The sequence below is a fragment of the Salvia hispanica genome, chromosome 6, assembly GCF_023119035.1.
Source record: "Salvia hispanica cultivar TCC Black 2014 chromosome 6, UniMelb_Shisp_WGS_1.0, whole genome shotgun sequence".
Taxonomy (NCBI): Eukaryota; Viridiplantae; Streptophyta; class Magnoliopsida; order Lamiales; family Lamiaceae; genus Salvia; species Salvia hispanica.
In genome coordinates this window covers 37,686,053-37,693,340 of record NC_062970.1, presented here as the reverse complement: position 1 = coordinate 37,693,340, position 7,288 = coordinate 37,686,053, and positions in this window count along the sequence as shown.

Sequence of the window (7,288 nt, the reverse complement as noted above, 5' to 3'; positions counted from 1 at the left end):
ATCGTCGCACACCTCCAACCACCCCTTGGCCACCCCGGCGTACTCATCCTCCGTCCACTTTCTCCGGCCAGGGGCAGCGGGCTGCGATGACTCGCCGACCGCCTTGCCCTTCCCCTTCCCCCTCGTCTTCTTCTTCGGCGCGGCCCGCGTCGCTGGAACGGGAGTATCATCTTCCCCGAGATCGATCCCCATATCATGCAATGACAGAAGGTCATCGCCGGGGAACTGCGTCTCCACCGGGGTCGACGTGTGAGACGAAGCCGTCAAAAAATCAAGCGAGGGCCGATATACCGTGTCCCCCTCCCGGTGACCCCTGCGTCCCGGGATGCATACCGTCTTTGCATCCCCACGCATCCCGCCCTGCCACATCATCCCCATCATCTGCTGCGGCATCATGGCTGCTGCTGCATGCACCTGGGGCATACCCCCCCACCCGGGCGCTGACTGCCCGCCGCTCCCCTGCCCGCCGCCCGGCATCCCCCACGGCATACCCCCCGGCATACCCCCCTGGTTCCCCCCATCGCCCCCGGCGCACCAGCCATCATCCCCATCATCTGATTCCAAGGGATGTTAAACCCCGGGCCCATCTGCCCCCATCCGGATCCCACGGGTACCGTGGGAGTCTGAGATCCACTCGTCGTTGGACTGGACTCGTTGTTGTGATCCATCGCTCGATGATGCTCTTGTACAGAAAGTTAGAGAGAGAGAAAACTCGTTAAAACAAGTGGTGCAAATGAAAATGAAACGAAAATCGCGTTTATATAGGTTTAAAAAAAAAAAAAAAAAAAATCAAAAATCGGCGCTGGCCGATCGGGCCGCCACAATGGCGGCTAGCCGATCGGCCAGCGCTTCGGCCAGCGACGAGCGATCGGCCAGCCCACGCCGATCCGCTCGCCGATTTCATCCTCGCCGACTGCAATGGTTCGGCTAGCCGATCGGCTAGCGCGACGAATCGGCTAGCCGGTCGCTAGCCGACCATTGCGGATGCTCTTAAGTTGCTACAGCGATTTCCTTTTTATGTTGATACAGATCCCCTATACAAATAAAAAAACTGTGATTCAAATATTTAATACTCCCATTAAAAATATCTCAAAAGGTACGGCGATTAATAAATGCTTTACATATCAATTATGTGTGAAAAATATATATTCCCAATTCATCTATTAACATTTAATTATTTATAATACACGATGTAGGAATATGTTGAGAGATTGAATAAGTTTCATTAGATGTAGGTGTATATGCATCCTTGCCAATACTAATACTTGGTTAGTATTACATTGATATGATATGATATATTTGTTGATATTTTAATGATTTTTAAAATATATGAATATTCATAATAATATTGTTATTAAATTTTTTTATTAAAATATATGCAATTAGGATATCATTAGAATCTTTATGTATTTACCTTCAGATGAGTGATCAATGTTTAACTAACATTATTAAGTGTATAATTAGAGAATTAATCTCAGCCCCACATCTCAACATTCCAAATTAATCCTATGGTTTAAACAAACTTTCAGATTTTTATGAAAAAATACTTATCCAAGGGCATTTTGGGAATTCAATATTTCAACATGAATTAATGAATGTTATAATCATCATCGTGAATTTATCGTGAATCCAATCTTCCCAAATCATTCGGGAATCTGAACCAAATTTAGCTTAGGATTTCTTCCAAAAATATGAGATTCCCAATCGAATTCATTCACGATAATCAAGCATGAATTACTGCGAGATTTCTGAACCAAATTCATGCACGATTTCTCAGATCTGAACCAAATTCAGCTTTCCGATCCAATTCGTTCACGATTGATCAACTACGTTTTATTCAGCGCGAATTAGTTCGGATCGATCAGCGTGATTTGATTCTGATTGAATTCATCACAACTGATCAAATTCGCTCACGATTGACCAACGCAATTTGATTCATTCTTCACGTTCATTCCTTCATCGCGACGTCTGGACTCCTTCAAATGGATTCAATTCCGATACATTCATCGGAAGATTATTTCGATTCTGATTCCTCTTCATCGGGAGAGGAAGGAGAAACTGAATCTAAAGGTAATTATCAATTATTATCAATTAAGTATTGTTGCTCAGCATGATTAGATTGTGTATGATGTGAAAAAACGTTAGAGTGAACTATATGTGACGAACAGTGAAGCAAATACGCTCAATATGAGTTGTAGTGTAGTAAATATGCTTTATAGTGAAGTAAATATTGTATGTAGTGAAGTATATTATGCATTTAGTGAATTATTTTCATTCCAGTGTTAGCGTAAAGTGTTTGTGATTCATGGTTAGAGTGAAGTAATACATGGTTAGAGTGAAGTATTCCAGTGTTAGAGTGAAGTATCTGTCATCTATGCTTGTAGTGCTCTGTTTTTCCATTTCAGTGAAGTAAAACATGGTTAGAGTGAAGTATTCCAGTGTTAGAGTGAAGTGTTTGTCATCTATGCTTAAAGTGCTATGTTTTATCATTTCAGTGAAGTAAAACATGGTTAGAATGAAGTTTTCATGTGTTAGAGTGAAGTGTCTGTCATCTATGCTTGTAGTGCTCTGTTTTTCCATTTCAGTGAAGTAAAACATGGTTAGAGTGAAGTATATTTTTCTTACAGTGGTTTATGTACCAAAATGCCCCGATGATTTGAAACCAAAAATTGGACAAAGTTTCATGACCCTTGATCGTGCATTGGACTTCTACAATAATTATGCTCGATATGTTGGGTTTGACACTCGTAAAAAGGGATCGAAAAAGGAAAAAGATGTCATTACTTGGATTTATGTGGTGTGTAGCCGAGAAGGTACAAAGCAAAGAAAGAATGAACAACATCAGGTGAAACGCAAGCGTTCTTCTATTAAGTGCTTTTGTAATGCTAAAGTGTTTTGGAAGTTTTTTATGGGTGTTGGTTATGTTATACAAAGTTTTGTTGAAGAACATAATCACGAGATGGTTGAGGAACGCCATAAGCGTTTTATAAATTTGAACCGCAATTTGGATTTAGTCCATCAAAAATTCATACTTGACTGCGCTAATGCAAATATCGGTCCAACTTTAAGTTTTAGCTTACTCAAGGAAGTACTTGGTGGATTAGATTATGTAGGGTGTACTGTTTTAGAAGTACGCAACTACAGACGCGACCTTAGAGCATACGTGGAAGGAGCTGATGCACAAATGCTATTAAATGAGATGCGCAGGAAAAATGAACTTTGTGGAGCATTTACATATGAATTTGAGGTCAACTCAAAGGATAGACTGACACGTTTGTTTTGGTGTGATCCAACTGCCAAGAGAAATTATCATTTGTATGGTGATATTGTTTCTTTTGATACGACATACTCAACAAATAGGTACGTGCACACTAATTACATTCACATGCCTTATAGTTTACTGTCTTTCACTTCAGTGAAGTATATTGAGCATATAGTGAAATATATTGTTCATATAGTGAACTAGTATATGATTACAACAATGTTTATTTCCGCATGCTTATAGTGTATTGTTTTTCATTTCAGTGAAGTATATTGAGCATTTAGTGAACTACAATAAGCTTACAGTGAAGTATATTGAGCATGGCTTATATTGTACTGTTTTTATTCATTTCAGTGAAGTAAAACTTGCTTAGAGTGAAGTATTCAAGTGTTAGAGTGAAGTGTCTGCCATCTATGCTTATGTGCACTATTTTATCATTTCAGTGAAGTAAAACATGCTTAGAATGAAGTATACTAGAGTTAGAGTGAAGTGTCGGTCATCCATGTTTATAGTACTTTGTTTTTCCATTTCAGTGAAGTAAAACTTGCTTACAGTGAAGTATTCCAGTGTTAGAGTAAAGTGTCTGTGATTAAAGTATATTCTTCATGTCTTATAGTGATTTTAACATGTAGGTACTACATGATATTTGCTCATTTTATGGGCAAGGATAATCATGGTCGCCCTGTGACATTTGTTGCTGGCCTTTTGTCCAAGGAAAATGCCGACTCCTTTTCATGGTTTTTAAACAATTTGTGAAATGTATGGGTGTGGCTCCGAAGCTAATTGTAACCAACCAAGACTTAGGAATGAAAGTTGCTATTGCAGAGGTTCTTCTTAGTACGAGACATAGGTGGTGCATGTGGCATATAATGAATAAAGTTGCTGACAAATTGCCAAAGAACATGCTTGGTAGTGAAGAACTAAAGAAGGAATTGAATGCATGTGTTTGGTCGGAGTTGATAGAGCCTGATGCATTTGAAGAATCTTGGCATGCTATAATGGAAAGATATGGGCTGACCAATAATGACTGGTTTTCATCAATGTTTGCATCTAGAAAGTTTTGGGTTCCAGCCTTTTTCCTTGATTTTCCGATGAGCTTGTTGATAAAGACAACATCTTTGTCCGAATCACAGAATAGCTTCTTTAAAAGGTACTCAAAGTGTCGCGCTAACCTTATGCTATTTTATATGAACTATAACCATGCTTTGGAGGCTCAAAGAAGTAATAGCGCAAAGCTTGAATACTATGATTCAACAAAAGTGCCTATACTGCGAACAAGATTGGAAATCGAGAAACGTGCATCAACGAAATATAGTGGTAGTGCTTTTAATGCATTTCAAGAGGAGATAGTACCAATAGAGAGAATGAAGTAGTATATAACATAAATGACAAGGATTCAAACTCATGGACGGTGACTTACTCCATTGGCGATGACACCTATTTGTGTGGATGTAAAAAGTTTGAGAGACTTGGTCTATTGTGCAGCCATATATTTTGTGTGTTGAAATATAAGTTTGTTAAGTTGATACCCGAGAATTATCATGGATGGAGATGGTTGAAGTCACAGTTTGTGAAGCCAATACATGGAGTTTTTGTGATGATGAAGAAATACTCTCTGTTGTGGACGAGAAGAAGATTGTATTTAAAAACTTGTATGCATTATTCTTTGAAATAGCACAAAGTATTGAAGGGAACATTGACCAAATCAGTGCATTTACTGCAATTATTGAAGAAGGTAAGAAACAGCTTCTCGGAGAAGGTGTTGTTCTGTCTTCGACAGAGAAGAGAGCATTGATCGAGAATTTCTATGGCTCACAAGTTTCAAACATTATTGAAGTTCATCCTCCTAATGTTGTCAGTACAAAGGGAAGTGGAAGTAGGAGGAAATCGAAGAAGGAGTCGGCAATGAAGTTAGCAATGAAACCAGACCGAAAGTGTGGAAATTGTCATGTGATTGGACACCATGATTCGAGGAACTGCAAAAAGGTGAATGAGAAGACAAAACAGAGGCAGTGAGGATTTGGAAAGAAACAGTTCACTTTGTAGCCTTTTTAGAGCACTAATGACTCATTTTTATTACACTTTTAAGAGATTTTTATCTCAATGCAAATTTGGTTTTGTGTTAAGCTCAATTGCGAATAAATTCACTTTTATATGTGTTTGTTTTACTACTTACAAGACTTTAGTTCACTTATTACATGTTTTGGCTCATTTATAGTGAAGTAATATTGATTATCGTGTACTGTTTTACTTCATTCTAACCATGTTTTACTGGAATGGAAAAACAAAGCACTTTAAGCATGGACGACAGACACTTCACTCTAACTCTATAATACTTCACTCTAACCATGTTTTACTTCACTGAAAAACAAAGCACTACAAGTATAGATAAACAGACACTTGGCCAAAAAGTGACAAGGTAAAATTTCCATTTATTCATGAAAAGGGATGTCTAACGCTAGAATACTTCACTCTAACCATGTTTTACTTCACTAAAATGGAAAAACAAAGCACTACAAGCATAAATGACAGACACTTCACTCTAACCGTGGAATACTTCACTCTAAGCAAGTTTTACTTCACTCCAACGATGTACATTGTGCATATAGTGCATATAATGACAGACAAAACAGAGGCAGTGAGGATTTGGATAGAAACAGTTCACTTTGTAGCCTTTTTAGAGCATTAATGACTCATTTTTATTACACTTTTGAGAGATTTTTATCTCAATGCAAACTTGGTTTTTGTGTTAAGCTCAATTGCGAATAAATTCACTTTTATATGTGTTTGTTTTACTGCTTACAAGTCTTTAGTTCACTTATTACATGTTTTGGCTCATTTATAGTGAAGTAATATTGATTATCGTGTACTGTTTTCCATATCAGTGAAGTATATTGAGAGTAAAGTGATGTATATTGTGAATATATTGAAGTATATTCTGCATGCTTAGAGGAAGTGTACTCTAACTATGTGATCACACCCACTTCTACTAGCTCATGTGGCAACAGTGAACAGAATTCTCTTTTTGTTATGATTACAACATCATTATCAAACAATATGTTGTCCCTGTTTAAACATGTCTGTCGGGGCAAGAATGAGATGAAAACTTCACTATATTGTTTATATACTTCACTTTATAAGACATATAGTTCACTGGATGTGTATTTTTACATTACTGAAATGGAAAAATAGAGCAAGTTTTACTTCACTCTAACCATGTTTTACTGAAATGGAAAAACAAAGCACTTTAAGCATGGACGACAAACACTTCACTCTAACTCTATAATACTTCACTCTAACCATGTTTTACTTCACAAAAATCGAAAAACAAAGCACTACAAGCATGGATAACCATGTTTTACTTCACTAAAATGGAAAAACAAAGCACTACAAGCATAAATGACAGACACTTCACTCTAACCGTGGAATACTTCACTCTAAGCAAGTTTTACTTCACTCCAATGATGTACATTGTGCATATAGTGAAGTATATTGTGCATATAGTGAAGTAAATAGCTCGACAATGAAGTAAGTAGTGAACGAGTTATTAATGTAAAATAAGAACTGACTATTGAATTTAAATGAAGTTTTGTACAATAGTTCATGAACGCTTGAAGTTTACAATCATTTTTTCCACATATATGTCCATGTTTTTCTCACATTCTTTATAATGTTGTGATGTTGTTGCCAAGTTCTTGAATGACTCATGGTTTGTTTCCGACAACATTAATGCGCTGCAATACTTTGCTCTTAGTCTTTGGAGTATTCCCTTGCTCCTTGTAGATAATCCACATTTCCAATCTTGTTCCCACTCACCATAATAACATTCCATATGTCTCATCAAAAAAACTCCACAATCTTCTACGTTTGATTTTGTTCTCCAAGACATTTTTAGCCTCTTTATGTTCACATCCTTTATTGATTTGCATTGCAGGTGATAACCCATTTTTGTCAAATAATGACAAAAATACATTCTCTGCAATATATTATCATGAATATCAGAGGTAGTTCACTGTAAAGAGATTC